The sequence below is a fragment of the Podarcis gaigeae genome (assembly GCF_964106915.1).
Source record: "Podarcis gaigeae genome assembly, chromosome: 3".
Classification (NCBI taxonomy): Eukaryota; Metazoa; Chordata; class Lepidosauria; order Squamata; family Lacertidae; genus Podarcis; species Podarcis gaigeae.
Window position 1 is genome coordinate 15,901,923 of NC_139680.1, and position 24,122 is coordinate 15,926,044.

Here is a 24,122-nt window from a genome sequence, read left to right on the forward strand (position 1 = left end):
TACCCATTGAGTCAATCACCCATCTCCTACTACCCTTCTGAGAAAAAGCCCACATGACCCTCCCACTATATATAAGGGTCTGGTGACTTCTGTTTCAGTGTATCTCAAGAAGTTTGCATGCATATGAAAGCTTATACCCAGAACAAACTTAGTTGGTCTCTAAGGTGCTACTGGACTATCTATCATCTATCTCTATCTATCTATCTATCTATCTATCTATCTATCTATCTATCTATCTATCTATCTATCTATCTCTATCTATCATCTATCTATCTATCTATCTATCTATCTATCTATCTATCTATCTATCTATATCTATCTATATCTATCTATATCTATCTATCTATCTATCATCTGTCTGTCTGTCTGTCTGTCTGTCTGTCTGTCTGTCTATCTATCTATCTATCTATCTATCTATCTATCTATCTATCTATCTATTTAGACTGTGTCAGACCAACACGGCTACATACCTGATTCTGGACACTTATGGGTTATTCATATGATTCTGCCGTTAATTCATATAACAAAAAGCTAGTCTAAATAATACTCAGTAGGACCAATTTAGATTATAACAGGACCTCTAGCACCCGTTTGAATTTCCCTTTTTGATTGCTGATTATGCACAGCTACACATCAACCTTCCACAACTTGGTGTGACCTCCAGGTGTTTTAGACTACAGCTTATACCAGCCCCAGCCACCACAACCATTGCCTAAGATTATGGGTGTTGTAGGGTTGCTGTTGTTGTTTTGTATCACTGATGTTGACCTAGATCTTGACTTGCCCTTCCATGCATGGGTTGGACTCTGATCCAGCAGAAGCTACTGCTGGCAGAAGTTGAGGGTGGTGATTTGTGTTGATTTCCCCTTCTCTCTGCAGCCTCTTGTACTCATGTCTCCACCAACCCCCCCAGAGCAAATTTTCAGCTTGCACAGGGGGATGCAGGGAAAGGGGGAGTTGGCAAAAATAGATAAATTGCAACATCTTTCATCAGAAGAAGCATCCCATCAGCAGAACTCTGCTCATAGACACTTAGAATCCAAGCCATTGTCTTTTAGCACTTGCCAACATGTGGGGAAAGAACTTGTTTCCGCAGGTAGCTGCTGTTGCATGTGATTGATTGGTTATGAGTGTTGAAGCTGACACATACAGGAATTTCAAGGGGCTATTACATGCCCAGCAGTTCTGTGAATTGAGCCGTATAATGCTTTCAAAGCATGCCTGGGCTTTGGTAGTAGAGCTAATAAGAATAGCCTCTCTGCTATCCTAACTTGGTGAATAGACTTCAGAAGGTAGTGCTGTTTTGATTTTGGAAATCAGGACAGAGATGGAGGTGTTCTTATTAGTATGTGGCATCAAAGCCTTTAAAGGTATTATCAGTTAAAACCGTACCTTTAATTCATCTCATGTGAAGCACGGCTGCAGTGTTCTGCTTATGGACTCCCCCGGAGGATAAGTTTATTAGGTTACAATTCATTGTGTGCTTGCTGTGAAGATGGTTGTATTGATTTTGATGGGACTTACTTTGGTTTAAATGTGCAGAAGATTTCATGTGGTGCTAGTCTTTTCACTGTTTGCAATGCATTGATGCTTTTCTGTGGAAGAAGGAGTTCTGCAGATGTAATAATTGCACAGTATGAAATAGTGGAATGGCTACTGCTTCTCTTTGATAGTCCTCTTGGTCCAAGATGAAGTGAAATCTCATTGTTTCCTATAAATGTAGTTGGGCAGGATGTATATCCTTGGCCTTACATAGTTTAGTAGGAATATCATATTAATAGAGATTAGTATATCAAGCCCCTATGATTCTCTCTCTCTCTGAGAAAATATTTATGTCTATGTGTATATAATAAGTGACACAATATTAGTAGAAGAATAAGATGGGGGGAAATTGTATACAGAAGAAGGGAATATGTGTGCATGTGCAAAAACAGATATAGCAAAGTATCAGAATACAGTGGTACCTCAGGTTAAATACTTAATTCGTTCCGGAGGCCCGTACTTAACCTGAAACTGTTCTTAACCTGAAGCACCACTTTAGCTAATGGGGCTTCCCGCTGCTGCTGCACCGCCGGAGCCAGATTTCTGTTCTCATCCTGAAGTAAAGTTCTTAACCTGAAGCACTATTTCTGGGTTAGCGGAGTCTGTAACCTGAAGCATATGTAACCTGAAGCGTATGTAACCTGAGGTACCACTGTAATGGAGTTTATGAAGTTGTGAAAGGAACTAAGGGTAAGAGTGTTGAAGCAAAGGGAGAATAGGCAGGTAGAAAAAAAATTCAACGCTCCATTCCTTAATTCATCCCTTATTGATTTCATAAACATGATTCAAATTTTTCTCACTTGCAGGAAGATGGCTATTACATCTGTGTAATTAATGCACTTTTGTGGATTATCCTTTCTGCTAGAGGTGAAGCCTGAAAGGCTTGCATGAAAGGAACATCTTGTTGTAGAGATGTTGCATCTTCAGGATCTTTATCATAACATCTTCATTTTGTTGGGAGAAAACCCATCATTTTAAAGTTGGCATCAAACTTTATTTTGTTGGTAAAACAAAATAAAGTCCTTACAGTATAAAGTGGCATCAAACAATGTTAAGTATATGAGGAAATAATGAAGTAAAATCCTATGCTGCTTGAAAGAATATAGAATCATAACAAAAGCTGTCCCGGAAGTGCTTGTGCCGTTCTCATTTAGATTGAATTTTCCTTAGGCTGCATGAAGTTAATTGACATTTAGGCACATGTTGCAGGAGACTTTAACTTTTTCATCACATATAATTAAAAACAAAATTTGGTAAGCAGTTTACATCAAGCCCCATGTGTAATCTTCAAGAGCGACACTTGTCTCTGCTCTACTCTTTTTCCAAGGATTGTTATTTTGATCCCCTCAGTGCGTCTCTCCTTTCCCCTTCTCTGCTCTTTTGGCCATGGTAAGAGTATTGTTCTTTTCCAAAGACTGCTCTCTCTTTTAACACCTTGAGAACTTGGTTTTAGGATTGTCTATAAATATTGCAGATAAATAAGCAAGCAAGCAAGCAAGCAAGCAAGCACACTGCTTGTCACCTCTTCCTTTTTCATCGACTGTTCCTCTTTCTGCTGGGATTTATTTATTTATTTTAAACAATTGATTGTGTTCTCTTGAAATAAAATAAGTATGTAATGAAGCAAATAAATCTGTTTAATGGACTAGTTGCACCTTTATTGTCAGATCGGTTTCTAGTCTCCAGAAGATGTATAAGTTGAAGCATGTATAATTTTCAATTCAGTTGGCAACTTTTAACTTCTTGATGCCTTCTTTATATACATTTTTTGATGTATATAATTTTGATGCATTTTTGATGCCTTCTTTATATACATTTACCAGAAAAAATGACATAATTGAGCCTTAAGCTGTTGAGCAACTATGATTACAAGTCAACGTTGACAAGCTGTTGTGTAGTAGCATTGCTGAATCTCTGCTGTACAATTGCCAGCCTCTTCAGGGTAAAACCAGTTGACTAGACAGCTGTCTATGGCAATGGGCCTTTACGAGGTACTTTACCACCAATCAGGCTCTTATGTCATCACTGCCACCAACACTTGCCCACAGCTGCACTGCAGCCCTAACATTAACAGTTACCACTTCTGGGATGGAGCTCAGATGAAGACTGAAGTTGGTGACTAAAACAACAATATAATCTCCAACTCCCCAATTTTCTAGAGATAGTTCTTTTATTTCTGGTACTTGTCCTTGGTGAATTGCTGTCCCTGATTCGTTGCTTTTCCTTTGGCAGAGAAGTTGGAAAACAGCCTACAGGTAGGGACAGGTGTGGAGCTGCTGAAACATTTCCAGTGGATGCCAATTTCCAAACAAGAGGATATACTGTTTAATCTAAACAACCTCCCAGAAATATTGATGGCTTCTCAGAGGATTAGTGGGGTGAAGCTGCAAAGGGAAGCAAACTCCACTTTCCCCTTCAAAACACATCTCTTAGAAGGGCTGGTTGCATTGGAAAAACAATTACCTTCTGATGAAGCAGCCTTGGTAGCGTGGTTTGAGTTGATGAACATTCAGGCTCAGGGAAAGATCATAAATGCAGTAGGTTTCCTACAATAAACTTTGCTCTCCCTATGGAGAAAAGAGAAAGACAAACTTGCCCTAAGGGAAGGCCTTGTCTTTAACAGGACCAATCTTTGTCCTGAGCCTCTTGAGTCTAGACACTTCAGGTTCATCTCAATAATGATATTTCTTTATTTAGTGTTAATGTCTGCGTCCCACAGAGAATTCTTTGCAGTTTTCAAAAAAGGTTTGGGCATCCCTGTAGATTGTTTGGGGGGCAACTGGTAATCTATCAGGGAATTCTCATAATGTTGTGGGAGGTGATCTAACTGCTTGACTGGGGCAAACAATTTTTACTTGAAGTTATAGCTATGCAACATTTTTTTTAAAAGCACAATTAAGTTTATGAGCTACTGAAAGCCTTTGTGGGTGATTGATCCACATCTGAATGGAAAATGTAAACTGTCCGATGATGTACTGCAGAAGGCAGACGTTTGTACATTTCTGCAAAAGTTGCTCTATCCTGATATATTTCTTGTTCCATTTTAAAAAATATTTTTTTTACTATGGAAAGTTCTTTAGGATTCTTTATCCTCTTCAAAATTCAAGTTCTTCACATAAACCTTTTGCAGTATTACCTTTGTTCTTTTCAGAGGATACTACATTTCATTTACCATGTGATTTTGTTGGTTTTACTTTCCGAATAACCTTTTTAAAAACTAGTTACTTCTTTTAAATTTTCTGAACTGGTTTTCTTCACCAGTTACTTACAAAGCTTTTCAGCTTTGTGGATATTCTGAGGTAGTTGGATGCTTGGCATGATGAGGTCGCCAGAAGCACTGCTTGATTTCAGATGTAAGTTTCACCATTCTAGCACCCTGAGTTCTCTAGGAAGCCTAAAAGCCAAACTTGAAGACAAGATCCCTCCATTTCTGTGGCTTACTAGTAACTTGTATTCAGTGACATACTGCCTCTAAACCTGGCGGTACCATATAGCCATAGTTGCTAATGGCCGTTGGTAGACCTACCCTCCATTCATTTGTCTAATCCCGTTTTAAAACCATCTAGACTAGACACGCTCACTGCATCTTTTAGCAGTTAATTGAGACAGATTCCTTCATTCCTACTTCAGGCTAGTAGGACATTATCAGAAGCTTCTAGAACCTCAAGAATTTCCCAATGAATACAAAAGCAAACAATTAAAAACATCCTCTAAACACATCCCCAGAGGCTTTCTGGAAAGAATTTCTTGATTGATCATCTTAAGACAGTTACATGTATAGCAGAACCTACTATGCCTGACACTAGGAATATTTCCCCCCTCATTTCTTTACTTTTAACACTGAACCTGAGGAAGAGTTTCTGTGAAAGCTAACTCAGTGCTTTGTGATTTATTTATTTTTTAAATGGCATTATGATACTCTTCGAGTTTGGATTTTCATAACTGTTTTTGTCTCTAGTAGAATCTTCCAGGAGTACATCCCAGGGACCATCTGAATTATTCATCCTTTGTGTTATGTCCCCATGAACAAGCTGTGTCATGTCATCTAAGATTTAATTCTGCATGTCTGGAGACTGATCACTCTTTGTTTCCTGGGACATGCTCACAAATCTCTGCCAAGTCTTTCATCCTGTTTGGGGGTCTATTCCAATCAATTTCTAAATAAGCTGTACCCTTCTTTTTCCTGTCAGTGACTGAATTACCAACCCATGAGAAGCATACAGCTGAGCATGTGTTGTGAGGCATCATTAGTGACAGTAGAAAGTGGCTCAAATCCACACAGATTGGTTGGATCCCTCCATGGCTTTTGTTACCATTCATCATGGGATCATTCTGAAGCGACTGTCTGAGTTGGGCCTGGACGATGCTGCCTTGTAGCAGTTCCAGTCCTTGGATAGTTAACTCTGAAGATGATACTTGGGTGTTGTATTATTTGGCCTCATGAAGCCCCCATTGTGGGCTTTTGCATTTATTTTACCTTTAATTTTATCCTCCATGCTGTTCAACATTACATAAAACTGCAGAGTGGGGTTATCCAAAGTTTTGGAGTGAATTCTTATCACTACAGGTATTTATCCTGTTGCTGAATGGTGAGGGATTCTTCTTCTTTCTGGGGAAGGGGTGACTGATTTTTTATGAGTGACCTTTTAAGGGTATTTTAATTGGTATATTGCTTTGTTTTGTTTTGTTTTGTTGGTTTTTCATTCTATAGTCGCTGTGAGTTATTTCACGATTTCGTTAGTGGGGAGCAATGCATAAATCAAATAATTATTATTATTCTTGACTGATATGGGGAAGATATATTTCACATATCATGTAAAACTGGAAGATGAGCATTTTCCATGCCTATGGAATATGAAGCAGTTACAGTTCAATTTAAAATAGAGCAATCAACCTATTTCTTTTGAAAGATATGATCGCAATCAGATAGCACACTTAAATGGTATAATTAAACTTGTTCAGATGAGAAATAAAATCCACCTAATTAAAAACTATAACCCAAATCCTTACTTTTTCTCTCTCATGCTTTTTGCTCAACTTTTTTTTTTTTAAAAAAGCAAAATTCAAGATAATGAAGTTACATATTGGTCATGAGCAATGATCACTGCAGGTAACAGTTGTGGGAGAGAAAGATTGAAGTGAGAGTTGCTCCCACCCAGTCCAGTGAAGGGGGTTTTGCTACCTCACATCTCCCTTTGACATGGCTAGGTGGAATATTTTAGGAATCAAAAACTCATTCCATATCAAGTTATTCCAAGTGTGAAACCAGCAAAGCTCTGTATGTTGTTCATTCAGTTGAATCTGTGAGAGTCCACCTGAAATTAATGGATGTTGTACACCTAATCTTTTGTAGTGCATGCTTGCTCTCTCTTCATTGAGGAAATGCATTGACCTGGTTCGCACTTTGCATGATGCCAAACCACGGCTTAGTGTGAATGTGTGGCATCCAGGAAAGGAGATTATGGCTGCTTTGCTCCTTCCTGGTTGGTTTGCTGCTGTGTCATAATTTGGCTTTGCATGTTCTCTGAACCCAGGCTTATGTTTTTGCTCTCACAGACAACGTATGAGCTATAAACCATAGAACAAGCCTTGGTTACAACACATGACTAGTCTGGAGAAAGCTGAAGTGCGAGCCTCACTTCAGATGATATGCGAAACCAAACTATGGCTTAGTTTTGTGCAGCACAGTGCCAGAGCAACAAGGAAAGGAGTAAAGCAGCTGCAGTCTGCTCTCCTGGAGTCTGGATGCTTAGATGTTTGCTCTTAGTCATGAATTGCTTAGCATTATATGTGCAGGATATGGGTAGCACTGTGGTCTAAACCACTGAGCCTAGGGCTTGCCGATCAGAAGGTCGGCGGTTCGAATCTCCGCAATGGGGTGAGCTCCCGTTGCTTGGTCCTAGCTCCTGCCAACCTGGCAGTTCTAAAGCATGTCAAAGTGCAAGTAGATAAATAGGTACCGCTCCAGTGGGAAGGTAAATGGTATTTCTGTGCGCTGCTGTGGTTCGCCACATGACCCGGAAGCTGCCTGCGGACAAATGCCGTCTCCTCAGCCTATAGAGCGAGATGTGCGCCACAACCCCAGAGTCGTCTGCAACTGGACCTAACGGTCAGGGGTACCTTTATCTGTGCCTTATGTGCAAACTAGGCCATTAATTAATGAAGTTGCACATTGCTTGGAATGACAAACAGGTGGGTGTCATTATTTCCTTGAAAGGTGCATTAGTTGCAAAGCAGAAATATGAACAAATCATTATTTGATTTAAAATTTGAAGTGAAAGAGAGAAAAGAAAGAAAAATGTTAGTAAATGTTTGTTTTGCCTTGTAGAACCACGATGCCTTTTCATTAATCCACTGTGTAGGACTCTTAGCATTTTCAATGGACTGGTTTTGAAATTATAGAGAAACTGTCAAGGAAATGTGCAAATTGAATGATATAGACTACGGTAATAATGAGAGTGCAAATTAAGTGTAAATTACACCTTCTGGTGATTTGCTGTATCTTCCTGTGACTGTGATTAAAAATCTGTACTTCAAAGGTGAAGTTTTACCTTTGCCCCCAGCCAACCCCTCCCCCCAGGGAAATTAGTAGCATTGACAGGTAGGCAAAACAAGACAGATGATTAATCTGTTTAGTTCTCTTGCTGACATTTACACAGTTAATTGTGTAGCATTGATGCTCCTTAAATTGGCCTGAATATTAATGGAAGATTTGGTTAAACTTGAAAGCTGTTTGTTTAGGGAAATCACTGGAGAAATAAGAATGCTTCATCAACTTCAGATTTCCATCACAGATTTTATGACATATCATGGAACATAAGTGTTTTTTATGACTTGTAAAAATGGCTTCAATATTTTACATTCTCTGCTTCAAGGATTCCTGATTGGCAGTTGATTAGCTTTTTGCTCAAGTCATTATCTTTTTGAGTGAAATTAGTTGGCTAGAAAATTGCATTGTAATTCGCCAGTGGAAACTAACATTTCAAAAGCTCTCTCATGATTGTGAATCCTTTATCTTTACGAATATAACATGAATTATTTTTGAGCATGTTCTAATAAAATGCTACTGTTTGCTGTGATAGACTGGTAAATGTCCAATTTTGGCATTCTTTGTGCCAAGTCCATATCCTGGCCAAGTCAATCTCCAAATAAATGGGGTTTTAGAAGATGGCTGCTTGGTGGGCATTGCCACAGGTTAAAATCTGTTATGCTAGTATGTTCTGTTCTCCCTCAGATAATTTAAAAATACATAATTAAAATGGCCCTGATTTCAGGCAGTAGAGAGGAGCATCGTTCCTTAAACATGCTAGCTATACAATGAACAAAGCATCCACTGAAGGATCCAGAGGCTCATAGCTCTTTCTGCATGAGCAGTACTTACCCTTATCATAGAATTGTAGAGTTGGAAGGGACTCTGAGGATCACCTAGTCCAACCCCTTGCAATGCAGGAATATGGAGCTGCCCCATACAAGGATGAACCTTGGCGTCATCACCACCATGCTCTAAGCAATTGAGCCAAACCATAAGATCTTCCTTGGACGCCTAGCTCAGAGTGCTCCAGAATCAAGTGAGGTGGAAACCCACCAAGGAGAGGGCCTATTTGTCAGGTGACACCCTGGCAATGGGACAAGCTTTCCAAGGGTTACTGTCTGACATCACCTTGTTATCTTATTTGACATAAGGTGAAGATCTTTCTATCTACCCAGGCCATTTAGATAATGGATTCCATCTTAGACCCACATTTTTAAAGTCTGAGTTGTAACTGTGGGGGTGTGATCAGTCCCTGAGGTATTTGTGTTGCCTTTGAATTTATAGTTTATGGTTCATTTTGCAGTTAAATTTATTGCGTGGCGAGTTCCCGCCCCCACCAGTGGAAATAATGACACGTGACACAATTGTTAAGGTTAATAGGCTAAATAAGACCACAACTTTATTGGTTACAGGTGATGAGCTGTATTGGCAGGCGGCAAAGAGGGAGATCCCCAGTCACGTCCTGCGTTAAATAGGGCAGGCCACGCCCCCTGAGCCAGCCGATTGGCTGGCCAGGGGATGACGCGGTCGGGAATCCCCCCAATCGTGCAGCGGCTGGTTCCAGCCGCTGTGCGCGTGTCAGGGCCGTGACGCCCGCAACCCCACCTCCTCCATAGGGCGGAAGTGGCTTTGTGAGCACCAAGAAAATTTTTGTAGAGTAGCATACAAATGGCAGTAAGGAAATAATAAAATAACATAAGAAATAACTGGAATGTTGCTAATTGTTTTCAAGACAAAAGGCTGTGGTTTTACAGTATATGCAATGAATATTCTGTTTAATTTCTAACGTGTGACATGAACAGCTCATGCTGAAGAGCAGATAGTTGTCTCCTTTTGTTTTAGGGCCACAACTGAGGAATAATAAGCGGTGACAAATTTGAGTGGTATGAGGAAGAATTTTCTTCATGTTCTTCTGTTCCTTGGCTAAAGAGAGCAAACACGTTTTTTTGTAAACAGGCCTGTTAACAGAGCATCAGCTCAGGAAGTAGAGGAGTTGCAACAACCTCTTGTATTTTTTCTCAATTAATATTCTTAGCTTTTACAACCATTGTGTACTGTACATTATTCAGGCAATATGCATGGTTCCCAAGGTGGGAATACAGTACGTACATATACAAAACTATGTACACCAGTATTACTTGAACATAGTTTCCATTGAAACTTGGGGCATGTTCTCTCTAGGGAGACCTTTAAAATTGGGGGGCGGGGTGGGTATTGTTTTTGTTTGTTACTGCTTTATGTGTTTTATGTTTTCTACATTGTAAACTGCCCTGTGATCCTCGGATGAAAGGCAGTATGGAAATTAAAAATAAAAAAATGGTAAGTCATTAATAATTTACTCCATTGATTTAAATTAGGACTACATTCAACTGATTTAGACTGAAGTCTTATACTTACTTTATTGGGAATAAGCCCAATGGGATTCAGTGTGACTTATTTCCGAATAAACATGTATAGAATTGTGTTGTTAATATGTACCCGAGCCTATGGATTTTGACGAAGTGAAAACTTACTCAGTCAGTTTATTCTCCATACCTTAATGTGAATGTGCTTAGTCACCAGTTTTTATGCACATCCTCCCTCAGATTCCTATTAACCACAATAAATAAATAACCTTTGATTGATTGATTGATTGATTGATTGGATCACTCAGTTTGGTCCTCCAGCTGTTTTGGGACTACAATTCACATCATCCCTGATCACTGGTCCTGTTAGCTAGGGATGATGGGAGTTGTAGTCCCAAAACACCTGGAGGGCCAAGTTTGGCCATCAGTGGTAAGGTATGCCTGAGTAATTGGATTGCTGTTAAAAATAATAATAAAGGTACTTATAAAAAATGCAGGTACCAAACACCATTTAAAAATAAGTATTCAATGCTTTCTCTCACAAAAAGAATGGATTCCTCTTGTAATATCATAGCTGCTACTACATATTTGTGTGCAAACTTAAAACAAAGTATGTTTTCTGCTTCGGAGAGCTGCTTTTACCCATATATACATTTATTATTTAGTAGATTAACTGATAAATCAGCTGAAATTCATAAGATTAATCAGTGAAAGCTCTATTCATGAGTTCTAAATGCTTCATGATATGAAGGAGAGAGTGCAGAGATGAGCATCCTAGCTTCACTAACTCATCACTGTCATCTTCCATGAGTCCAAGGAATTATTTCTGGAGCGGGGTACCTGTTCCACTTGTGTAGGTTCCCTCCATGTTTAGAACCCTTATTTTAGAACTGCTATCATTTAGTGCTTCTGCTTAGTGTCATAAAGAACATGGCACATCATCTTTGAATTCAGTTGTGATGCATTACCAGATCATCCAATTTTGGGGCAATTTTTCCAGTCAATGCAAGCTTTCCTTTTGAGATTAGTGCAGTTGGCTGCACCATGGAGTCCCATTTTATGGAACGATAGGTGAAATTGAAAGGTGTTTTTAACATACCTCCCTTCTCCCGTGTTCCCCCTTCTACCCCTCAGTCCTTTATTTCAAAGACTGTTAGTAATATTGCCTTAGATGTTTTGTAGATCAATAAAAGAGAGGAATAATAAAAAAACTATGGTACTTCAGTTTAGTGACTACTGCAGCAATTATTATGCAGCTGTTATTTTGACTTCCTTGTTTCTAGCATTTTGATATGTTTACTGCATACGAAGTGTTTTTCATCAAGTTTACGTGACTAATACTCAGCAGAAAAAAAGGAAGCGACTCTTGTAATTAGTTGAGAGTTTTATAGTGTGATTTGTTGATAAATTACTGCATTGGAACACTTATGAGATCTGACTCTTTTTCATGCACACCTGTTCTGGGTCGAGTTTTCCACCAGATTCTATAATTTAACATTTGACAAGTGTTGATTCAACGTGTTTAGAAGATATAGCATAGAAATTTCCCAACTTCTGTCAAATGTTGGTGCATCTAATGCCACAAACCTGAATAAGCATGGAGCTTCATCACTGTGGAAAACCCCCCTCTGTTCTTTGCATCCATAGTATATAGTGTTTCTACATGTACCTTAATACTAAACTACATGTGTTTTTAATCATTTAGTTAGCCTTTGAGTGAAAGCTCTTTATTTCACAAATTGCCCGTGTGGTATACTTGATCTAGATCAAGACTCTGGGATGGGAGATAGCGAGATTTTAACCCTTCAGTTCCTACTGCAATTCTGATACGAATCAGGGCTCTTCCCCACTCATGCCTGCAATTTGTAATGGGGAAAAGAGCTTACATTTGTTCTAATGCAGGATGCAGACCTGCCCCCGGCCCCCCCGTCTAGACCACAGCAGGGGAAAAGGGTTAAAGCCCCGTACTTCCACTCCAGAGTCCTGATTTAGATACTTTCCCCTCGAAACTTTAGGTCACACTCAATGGCAAACTGCATAATTAATTAAATAATTAATATTTTAAAACTTTGTATATTACCATTCATCCAAAGATCTCAAGACAGTTCATAGTATAAAAACGCAAAATGCATAACAAAGCAAAGAACAAAAACAAAACAAAACAAAATGTGATAATTAATATCTCGTATAGCTGTGCTGCTGCATGTAAAACATGCCGGAAACTAATTTTAGCAAACTTAGAATTATGCTTCCTCTGCCTGGCATTTTATAGTGTACACTGGTACCTCGGCTTACATACACTTCAGGTTACATACGCTTCAGGTTACAGGCTCCGCTAACTCAGAAATAGTACCTCGGGTTAAGAACTTTGCTTCAGGATGAGAACAGAAATCAGGCTCTGGCAGCGCGGCAGCAGCAGGAAGCCCCATTAGCTAAAGTGGTGCTTCAGGTTAAGAACAATTTCAGGTGAAGAACAGACCTCTGGGACGAATTAAGTACTTAACCCAAGGTACCACTGTACTGCCAGGGGACGCAGGTGGCGCTGTGGGTTAAAGCCTCAGCGCCTAGGACTTTCCGATCGAAAGGTCGGCAGTTCGAATCCCTGCGGCGGGGTGCGCTCCCGCTGCTCGGTCCCAGCGCCTGCCAACCTAGCAGTTCGAAAGCACCTCCGGGTGCAAGTAGATAAATAGGGACCGCTTACCAGCGGGAAGGTAAACGGCGTTTCCGTGTGCGGCTCTGGCTCGCCAGAGCAGCGATGTCACGCTGGCCACGTGACCCGGAAGTGTCTCCGGACAGCGCTGGCCCCTGGCCTCTTAAGTGAGATGGGCGCACAACCCCAGAGTCTGGCAAGACTGGCCCGTACGGGCAGGGGTACCTTTACCTTTACCTTTACTTTACCACTGTACTGGGGTTTCAACATCTCTTTCCACCAACTATTGCTATGTAGCTTGAGGACCTTAATTCAGATATACTCATTCAAGTATATCTTAATGCCAGTTTATGCTTGCAGGTTTCCCACGGACATCTGGTTGGAATAGGATGTTGAAGTAGATGAGTCAGCAGGTTCTCCTTGTGATCTTATGCTCTTAGTTTTAGTAGCATGCTTTTATGTTGAGGCCATCTTCAGGTGCGCTTGCCACAGCGGGTGGTAATCAAAGCGAGGACCATCTCAGTAGTGCTGGTGGAATTTCTTCCACTGGGAAGCTGGTCTGGCATGAACATCACTATATGTTTATTATTTTTTGTCTCTTGTTCTAACTCTTACTGCCTACTGATGTAGTTTTTATCATATTTTTGTATTTGTATTTTATACTTTATTCCACTTGTACTTGGTATTTTATTCCATTTCCTCTATGTAAACTGAATATATATATATTAAAGTTAAGGAGTAGAATAGAAATATTAAAGAGTAGGTGGGCAGATCCTTTGGATCATATTTCCCTTTTACCTAGGGAAGATGTAAGCTGAAACTTTTTATATCCAAGGCAATGCTCCATACATCACCTTGTCTTTATTGCAGGATAATCCTCACGGGCTCAGACTATGTCATGGCCAGTGAAGTCAGGACAGAAAGCTTTCTTTTATGGCCAGAAAGAATCCCATAAATTTCAACTAGGCCCCTGCATGCTCATAATTCTGTTCCAAATCTGCCACCATGCAACTTTATAAAGTCTGTGCCAGTTGCCACAAGATATTTGCAGGAGCTATCAACCCATAGTGCTTGAAAGACCGACTTTCTCTGAGGGGGGAAACACACTTTTGGGAGGTTGGCTTTGCTATTTACTTACTTCTAAGATTGATACCTCGCCCTCCAGTGCCGGCTGAAATTTTCAGGGCAGCTTACAAAAAAAAGTAAAGAAAAATTCAACATTACAAAACTCAACAACACAAATAAAAACCTATATCAGACCCATGCTTAAACCCTTTCAGTTAAATATGGGCATATGGAGACAATCCATTGTCTTATCAATAGGCTTAAAAAAGAAGGCTGATGGGTGGCAAAATTTCTCCTGTTAAAGGCAGCTTAATACCACACGGCAGCTTGAAGGAGACAGTGTGGTGTAGTGGTTAAGAGCGGTGGACTCGTAATATGGTGAACCGGGTTTGCTTCCCCGCTCCTCCACATGCAGCTGCTGGGTGACCTTGGGCCAGTCACACTTCTTTGAAGTCTCTCAGCCCCACTCACCTCACAGAGTGTTTGTTGTGGGGGAGGAAGGGAAAGGAGATTGTTAGCCGCTTTGAGACTCCTTCAGGTAGTGATAAAGCGGGATATCAAATCCAAACTCTTCTTCTTCTCTTCTTCTTCTTCTGAAGACACCCCTGCACTATCAAGTATGTCCAGTGACATTTCTTCCAGTATTTGTGGCATTCTAGATAAAAATATGAAATGGAACATCTTTTATTTCCATTATTCATGCCTGCAACCATTTTGTCTACCAGATTCCCATCCCCACCACCACTCAGCCTGCTGATACAGAAATTCTTCTGCAGCTGCAAGGCTGAGGCCAGCCTGCAACACTCCACTTATGTCTGCCACTACCCCTCATTTTACTCCTAAGTGAGAGGAACTTCAAGAATACAGGTTAATTTTCAGCCTGGGAACTACCAGCTACCTCCCAAGTTGCTTCTGAACCTTCAGTCGAAGCATATAGTGTGGGCTGGCATGCAGGAGAAAGATCTTTGTATTGTCAAAATGATATGGTTAAATATTAGGTTCCAAATTAAGAAGCTTTATTGAGATTGGGAATGGAGATATAAGTGACAAGTAGGGAAACAGATAGGTGCCACTAAAAAGAAACAATAAAACATAGTACGTAACCTTAAGCTAAGCTTAAACAGGACCTTCAAACTGACCTGTGAAGAGCAAGGTTCGCCTTTGATATTCATTAGATAACAAATTTTCATGACGGAAAGATCTCAATTTTTAACTCTGTGGCATCTGAGGAGGGGCTTAACGGGAGGTAGATCCTCCAATCAGGAATGGCCATGTGAGCAGCACTAGTGGCAGAGTTTTGACACTTGGGAAATGGCACGTCCAGCACATACATAGACGGTAACAGTCTGTTGGCACTTTGCAACATCCCAGGAAGGTTGAAATCAAAGTGAGAGAGATTTTTAATCTACTATTGGTAAGCAGAACCATTGGAGAGAAACTTTAGCCTTTGCACATAGAGGATGTTTGAAATATTTTTGTGGGGTTGCTGTGTAATGTTGAGGCTAGGCCATTGTGTCACGTACATGGAATTTTTTTTTTGAAAGAGACAGGCATTTTATTCTTAGCCCTTTAGACCATGTTTAGTATAGGCATTTTAACTTTTAGTTTTGGGTTACAAAACAATATATTGTTATAATATTTGTTATATTTGTTATAATATGTTTTGTTATAATCGCTCTGTATATATAAGCCGTTTCATGTCAGAGCTATTATACTTATGTGTTGTTGTTTTTTTGCCTCTTGTAAATAAAGGCAACATTTATTAATTGCAGATAAACTTTTTAATAAACTTGCAATATTTAATTCCTTTGCTCAAAGACATTAGCAAAATTAACAACTTATTGGTAGGGGTTAAGCTCTGATTTTGGTACAGAACACTAATCTAGAAAGGGGTCAAAAAGGGAGCTTTGAGCCAAGGAAATATGACTATAAAAAGACCACTTTGAAACATGACCTTTACATTAGTGCTCAAACTTGCATGCTTATCGATCACCTATTGCCTCTCTAGAAGAAAACACTGCAAATCCATGAGCTATTGAGCACAAACTTAGAATCTTCAAGGCTTTTCTCTAAGAACATGAAAAACAAAATTCCTTATTTACAAAACAAGAAACAGATACATGAGAACTCCTAAAGAATCAGCAAGTATTAAGTATTGTTCATAATAAGATAGAGGTGGCATTACGCTACTTGGAAAAAAATGAAAATGAGATCTTATTGAATCATACTTTTTGTATTTGTAATAATCATCTGAAAAGAGGAAAATGCTTTGCCCAAATTTGGAGGGAATATTTGAACCTGTTTCCTGCACATTAGTATGTTTTATGAGCACAAGATAAAGACTTCAGCTATATTGGGGTATTTCCCACCCCCCCAGCCCCAGTTTTTAATCTTCTGAAGTGTTAAAGTATTACTTCCTGAAGCTTTAGATTATTATTAAATCCATATTTTGGTAATACTTTCATTAGGACAACCAAAATATCAGAAAACAGTGTGCAGGTTTTTGAGTTCCTCAGGCTAGATGGTAAGAAGGGCAATGTGAGGCTGCAGGAGGAGGAGGAGAATAATTGGCTGATATTGAAGCTATAAAGTCTGCATTTGGTTGCAATCCTAAAATGGAAGCGGGAGATACATTCAAATGTGCAACAGAAAAAGTCAATAAAAGCCAAACTGGGCAACTAAAAGAACTTCATTTTAATCTGGGTAAGGGCAAAGGTGTCATGAAAGGGATTTCTAAAGAAGAGAGGGGAAATCAGGCCTGGGTCAAGACATTTTACGCTAAGCACAATGTAATACTCCTTCCCCATGCCATGTAAAGAAGCCGATTGAACTGGCTGCTGAATCTTACTTCAACCATGGTGACGAGAAAGCATCTTTACGTGCATCAGAAACAGCAAGCTAATTTAGGGGAGCCAAGACAGGCAGTTTAGCATTCACAGCTCTGTTCAACTGAAGGCTTAGTGGGCTGTCCAACTTAGGGGGCTTAGGCAGAATAGCCTAACTTTCACCTTGAAGCAGTTGCCTCACTTTGCCTGATGGTAGGGCTAGCCCTGGGAGGGATGTTACCACAAAAATATTCAGGGTAGATGTTCTGGACAGAATGGACAGCCGGGGGAATGTCAGACAATTAATAGAGCTTTGGGTTGCTATGGATGGTAGAACTGGAGGAGTGAAGATCACAGTTAGGGATATTTAGGATATGAGGGGAGAATATCCTAAATATTGGCTTCAAACCCTTCAAGAGGCCATTAAGGGTTTGAAGCCAATATTGGGATTTTAGCAGGGGCACCAGAAGAACTGGAGAGGAAGGGAGAGGTGAATTATTTTGGTGTCAGAGTTCTAAACAGTGGAGTGAGAACTGAGGTGAGACAAAGGAAGGCCACAGGTAGGAAGCCTGCTATGGGAGATGGCTGGAAATGAACCAGTCTCTTGGCTGAGCAGAAAAGAAAGGAAGGGATGATATAGATAGAAAAATGACACTATGCTGACCGTAATTATCTGCAGCAATGGAAGGGAAGGAACCAAAGCTAAGACTTCATGCCTGGCCAACAGATTACAATGTGACGTCATTCATGAGTCATCCCTACAGAGATGGGTTTAGGGGAGTGTGACCAATTTGGCGTGACCACCTGGGTGCAGAGTCTTGGGGCCCCCACAACTATTAATTAGAATGGAGCACGAGAGGTAGAGGGGCGCCATTTTTTTGCGTTGCGGAAATTTGAAACCCCGTGATCCTTCACTGATCCCTAACTTCCAGTTCGTTGCCACCCAACATTGTCTCTAGTGCTTGAGTTCCACTGAATTGCAGAATCATAGAATTGTAGAGTTGGAAGGGATCCTGAGGATCGTCTAGCCCGGGGGTCGGCAACCTGCGGCTCCAGAGCCGCATGCGGCTCTTTAACGCCTTTGTTGCGGCTCCGGGGCGGAGGCAAGGGGAGGAGGCGCATTTTCTGGGCGGAAACACGCAAAAAGCCGCTTATGATTGGATCACTCCCTTATCTACTGGGGGCGCCTTGATCGCGCCGAAAACCTCTCCGTTTGGATTGCTTGCTGCCTATCCAAGTCGGTTCGCTGCTGGGAGCCCAGGGCGCTACGCAAGCTCATTGCCGCGTTTTACCTTTCCTGGGGAGGACTCGGCGCGCCTGGCGGATCAGGTTGTGGGCGGATCAAGTCGCGGTCGCGTGGAATTTGTGCTTTGTGACCGTTTGAAGTGGGGGTTTTTTTCTTGGGAGGCTGGGCGGCGGGAAGAGAGGGAGGCTTGTGGTAGCGTCGGGGGCTTGTCTCTAGCAAAGTAAGTCCTTGCTATTTGGTCACATGCGCAGCATTCTCCTTGTGGGGGTGAGGTGGCTTCGGCGCTCCAACGCTTGCTTTGCCGGCTGCTTGCTTTGCCGGCTGCTTGCTTTGCCGGCTGCTTTTAAAAGCATCGGAAGCAGCTGTGCTGTTGCTGGGTAACCGGATCGCCCCAGCAGCCATCTTATCTGCCCATGTGGTCTTCTGAGGCGGCCGCCATCTTACTATAGGCAATTCCACGTGGGAGTTAGTTGCCTGAAGCCCCTTTTTAGTTGCTTGAAGCCCCTTTTTAAACATAAGCAGGGGAAAGTTTGGTGAATAGCTAACGCTTTCCTTGGGGAATGTTATGCAACAGCTTATTGCTGGTCTTTGTCGTCCCGCCTTTGAAAGCAGGCTGCATTGAAAGGGGGCATATACACTGGTCACTGTTTTGAAGGGGAGTGAAGAACACACACTCAAAAAAAGGTAACTTGTTAATGTAATGTTTATTTCTATGAGGAGGAGTAATTCTGAGGGGTCAAACAAAGAAATAATAAAAAGTGTCAAAAAAGGTATTTTTATAATGATGAGGATGACATTGGGCCCTCATTATTAATTATTATTTACATCAGGCACTGATTATGATTTATGGTACACTGGGGCCCTGATTAATTTTCTATGGCATTTTGGGGCATTGATTATTGGGTGTAATGCGTATGAGTTACTCGTGCATAAACTGCCGCCTCTCTAGGCTTAATTGACTTGTTAAACCGTTCTGACTGCACAGCCCATCTCCGCGTAGCAGTCTCAGTCGCTAGCAGAATCCGTCTGTGGGCGTTTCTTAAACCTCTTCCAGCATAGAAGCTGTCTGACTCCCAGTCGCCTCCTCCTCTCACTGCGCAGGAGTCTTCTGCGCAGGGAGGGCGTGGGTAGTGGAGGACCTGTGCTCTACTCACTGATGTCCAGAGAAGAATCCTGGAGCTCTCTCTCCGCTTCCCCCATCTGCCCCCCTTTATCCCTGGTGTTGCGCTGATTTCCTTCCCCCTCTACCGAGCTGCTTCTCCCCCTGGTGCTGGGTCTTTCGCCAGCATAATCTGGGAGCCTCCCCTTCGCCTCTCGCTCTGATGTCAGTTCCCTGACATCGGGCATAGCAAATTTTGCTATGGAGCCCTCTGATTTCTAATTACATCCCTGTTTTGGACCCCCGGTAGGCCAGCCATGGATAAAGGCAAGAAAAGAAAAATTTCTGAAGAAAACAGAATGTTTAATGATACATGGACGGAATCATTTGCATTCTCTACTGACAAGACTGGTTTACCAGTATGCTTAATATGTGGTGAGAAATTTGCAAACAACAAAAAGTCAAATATTGCAAGACATTTCCAGAATAAACACGCAGCCTTTGCTGAAAAATATCCAGATGGAGATGAGAGACGAAAAGCCGTTGCAGAACTTATGAGGAAGGTTGATAGGAGCAAAAATAATTTCAAGAATTGGGTGAAGTCTGCAAATTCCACAACGTATGCTAGTTTTGTAGCCGCTCAGGAAATAGTCAAGCACGGGAAGCCGTTCACAGATGGAGAGTATATAAAAGAAGCATTCATTAAGGTTTCGGAACATCTATACATGGATGTATAGATTGCAAGCCTGTGTGAAAATGAAGGTGACGTCTTACAGCCCTGATGTGCAGACACTGAGCACTGAGGTTCAGGAGCAAAAGTCCCATTAACCTGGTTACCTGGTTGTAAATTACATATTTTAATTAGCTATTAATTTGTCCTTTTTTCTTGAGATTGACAGCTGACTGCACGATCCTGTATATATAGCATTAAGGCAAGAAACAATATATACAGTGTTATATTGATTGATTGATTGATTGATTGATTGATTGATTGGTTTATTACGGCCATTGGCCCATATCTAAAAACAATACATCAAAATTTATCCATAAACAATACAATTTAAACAGTTCCAAGTTAAAACACCCCTATAAAACCAATTTTACTTCAATTAAGTAAACTATACACAATAAGCTCCCTCTATGTCAAGTGTTATATTTGTTTTAAATGTTGCAATGTTTTTGCGGCTCCCAGTTGTTATTTTTCTTCGGAAACGGGTCCAAGTGGCTCTTTTTGTCTTAAAGGTTGCAGACCCCTGGTCTAGCCCAACCCCCTGCAATGCAGGAATCTCAATTAAATTCCAAAAGCTAATGGTTGACTGCAAGCATTCACTGTAGAAGTATGCGGCTGAGTGCTGTTCAGCTGTTGGCACTTGCGAGACAGTTTCTGCACTGAGGCCGGTAGTCTGCTAAAATAGATGTGACCACCACAACATTACTGATTTAGCCCAGGGGTGCCTTTCCTGACACCATGCATTCATTTGACATTTGGAAGAGTCAGTTTTCAATACTTTAATTTCATTCATTCATTCAATCAATAATACTAATAAAGCAATAAGTGGCAGGTGTGCATTTGCATTCTCAGAACCTGTGTGATTTCCTTCCTTATGAATCCTCAGGATTTTTATTCTGGTTAAATTGGTGGCTACTTAATTTGGCGTGTTGGAGAACTGATTGATTTATGCTCAGCAGAGATTTGGGTTGGCATACTGAGAAGGTTGCTGATCTTGTTTCTTCCCCTTTTCAAAACATGAGGAAATAGAAGAGATCTCTTCTGAGGAGATCATTGTTATTTGGTTTCTTGGCAGGTGGAACTCCCCAGAGGATAAGGGCATTGTTAATACGTTATCATTATTAGCATGAGAGTAATTTTTCTAACTCAGATGAAACACTGGCAAAGTTGATGATTTCCATCACATCTAAGTATGTCTGCAACTAGAAAGGTTTCGGATGCTTGTCTTACAAGACATAAACAACATGACAAAGCAGCAAATAGGTATGGACTCCCAGCTACCGTTACTGAATATTTTCTCTAAGAATAACATAAAACTGAAAATAAGTCCCTGATCAGCCACATATTAGTGGGAGCCAGACTAATAGTTGTAAGGTTTTAGAGGGACATGAAAGTGGCCACAAGGAATTATGGGCACAGGCTTTCCCGCAGCTGTGACAGGCCTCCCTGAGGCCACCAGGCCTTCCTGTCAGGCTTCCCCATAGCTGTGGCAGGTCCCGTCAGACCTACTTCTGCTGAGTGACATCACACACAGAAATGCCAAGGCCCCCCACAGTTGGACAGAACCAGGGGCGTAGGAAGGGGTGGTGGTGGGGGTAGGCACCCCGGGTGCCCTCACTGAGGGGGGTGACATTCGGTGCGCCGCCTCCCCACCTGCGACTCCCAAGCCTACCCCGAGCTGTTGGAGTAAGGGGGGAGCTGTGCCGCTTTGCCAGCGGCATTCCCCCCTTCCCCCTTCGTTTTGACAGCTTGGGGGAGGTTTCAGAGTCGTGGGTGGGCGGAGGGCCGAATGTCCACCATGGGCGGTTTGCTCTGCCCCCGGCTGCAGGGTATGCGCACCGCTCTGGGCAGCCAAGCGGCTATCCAATGCCTGGGAGGGCACCCTCCATGCCATGCCCCCCTCGGGAGTGCGCCTGTCCTGGGCAGCACGGGTATATGCTCTGCTGCTGGACAGAACCTGGCACATTTCCCATCTTGGGCCTGGGGACGGGCCCCATACTCCACCTCAGCATATAAGGCTCCAAGGAGGCCTCGGGACATTGCTGCTGCCGCTTCGCCGTGAGTTTGTGGGGAGGGCTCTTCCCCCTGCAAGCCCACTCCACCAGGCCAGGGGGCAGGGCCCACACTCACCACCGCCACAATTTTAAGGATACTGGTGCTGCTGCAGCAAATGTTTAAAATGTTTTTATATATTTTAAAGTGTTTTAAAAGTGTTTTTACTTTTTACTTTGTTGTACCACCATAAACGGTGGTTTTTATTCATGTATTTTTATTTTGTTTTGTTTTATTTTGGGTTGGGGTGGGATGGTTGTTGAGTGGGGTGGGGATTGGTTTTGTTTTGGTGTAATTGTTTTTTGTTTGTTTGTTTGCTTTTATATTTTGTAAATGGAGGCGAGTATGAGGCTTGGGATTCCTACTGTGGAGGGGCGAGGGAGGTATGGCGGTGGGGGCAGATGTCATAGGCGAAGGGGATCAAGATACGGATATGCTCGTACCCCTTCCAATCTGTGCCCCATCCCGAGAGACGAGGGTAGGGTGAGCAAGGATTACTTACCTCCGTCACTGGTGTTGTGCAATGCCAGTTCTATAGGCGACAAAACCGCCACCCTGCGAGATTTATTCATCTCGCAGGGGGTCGACCTGGCTTGTGTGACGGAGACCTGGGTGCGCGAAGGGGATACTGTTACCTTACGAGAGATGGCGCCCCTGGGTTTCTCCGTCCTCCACCAGTCACGGACTGTGAGCTGGGGGGGAGGGGTGGCATTATTAATTCGGGAAGATTGTTCTTTAAGGGCTCTACCATTGCCATCGATCCCCAGCATTGAAAGTGTTGGCCTAGTGTGGGGCTCCGAGGTGAGCTTGGCTGTCTGGCTGGTGTACTGGCCACCTAGCGCATCAGCAGCCACCCTGTCAGGCCTGCTGGAGGCGGTGGCCGGCTGGGCCTTGGAGTTCCCTAACCTATTGGTATTGGGGGACTTCAACATCCATGCTGATGCCACTCCCTCCTCACAGGCTCTGGACCTGGTGTCTTCCATGGCGACACTAGGGCTCTCCCAGTTTGTTTTGGGCCCCACACATCAAGCAGGCCATACGCTGGATTTGATCTTTGGCGTCGGTATAGATGTGATCATGTTTCCTTCGATGAAGGTGCCATGGTCTGATCACTACGCTCTGAAAGCCAGGATTGATGTTCCACCCCCACCCTGCTTAGGTGGTGAGCCGATTTGGGCTTGCCTGCAGAGGCTGATGGACCCTGATAGATTCCGTCAAGCCTTGTGGGACCTTTCTCCCCCTGGCGACTCATTGACTGTATTTGTTGAGGACTGGAATACCCAGCTCCTGGCAGCCATAAATGAGATCGCACCTAAGCGCCCTCTGCGACCCTGCAGAAACCGGGCTCCCTGGTTTACCGAGGAGCTTCAGAAAATGAAGCGGGACCTCAGACAGCTAGAGCGAGTATGGCGGGGTGCCCGTGATGGAGCTTCAAGAACATCTTATAGGGTTTTTATGAAAACCTACGAGATGGCAGTGAAGGCCGCTAAGAAGTCCTACTTCTCGGCCTCCATTGCATCTGCTAGCTCTCGCCCGGCGCAATTATTTAGTATAATTCGGTCTTAAACGTCCCTCGAAGGACAGCCAAATTTAAATAACAATTTGACACACAGCTGTGAGGCATTTGCTAGCTTTTTTTGCGGAGAAGGTCCTGTTGCTCCGCCATGACCTCCCTGCCAATTTGGATACAATAAAGGAACTGGAGGCCCTTCGACTGTCCTCGGGTCCAGTATTGGACCACTTTGACCGGATATCCCCAGCCGATGTGGACAGACTCCTCCAAGCTGGAAAGCCCACCACTTGTCCTCTCGACCCGTGCCTGTCCTGGCTGATTAGAGCATGTCCAGACGAGGTGCGGGGCCCCCTGGGGGATATCATAAATTCGTCCCTTGGCACCGGGACATTCCCAGGGGAACTGAAGGAGGCAGTGGTGCGCCCGCTCTTAAAGAAAACATCATTAGATCCCTTAGATCTATCCAATTACCGCCCGGTTTCGAATCTTCCATTCCTGGGTAAGGTGATTGAGAGAGCGGTTG

General features: G+C 42.4%; 1 protein-coding gene and 2 long non-coding RNA genes across 6 annotated transcripts in view; 2 read left to right on the forward strand and 1 right to left on the reverse strand.

Annotated features, from left to right (window-relative positions):
• MACROD2 (mono-ADP ribosylhydrolase 2) overlaps positions 1–24,122 on the forward strand; it is a 981,328-nt gene that overhangs the window by 174,770 nt on the left and 782,436 nt on the right. The gene's annotated exons all lie outside the window — the stretch shown is intronic.
• The window catches only part of LOC310840809, a 603,259-nt gene that overhangs the window by 117,546 nt on the left and 461,591 nt on the right, over positions 1–24,122 (reverse strand). The window lies entirely within an intron of this gene.
• Positions 18,812–19,964, forward strand: LOC310840836. The gene is made up of 2 exons (XR_014562190.1): positions 18,812–18,889; positions 19,615–19,964. It is a non-coding gene; the product is annotated as an uncharacterized lncRNA (long non-coding RNA).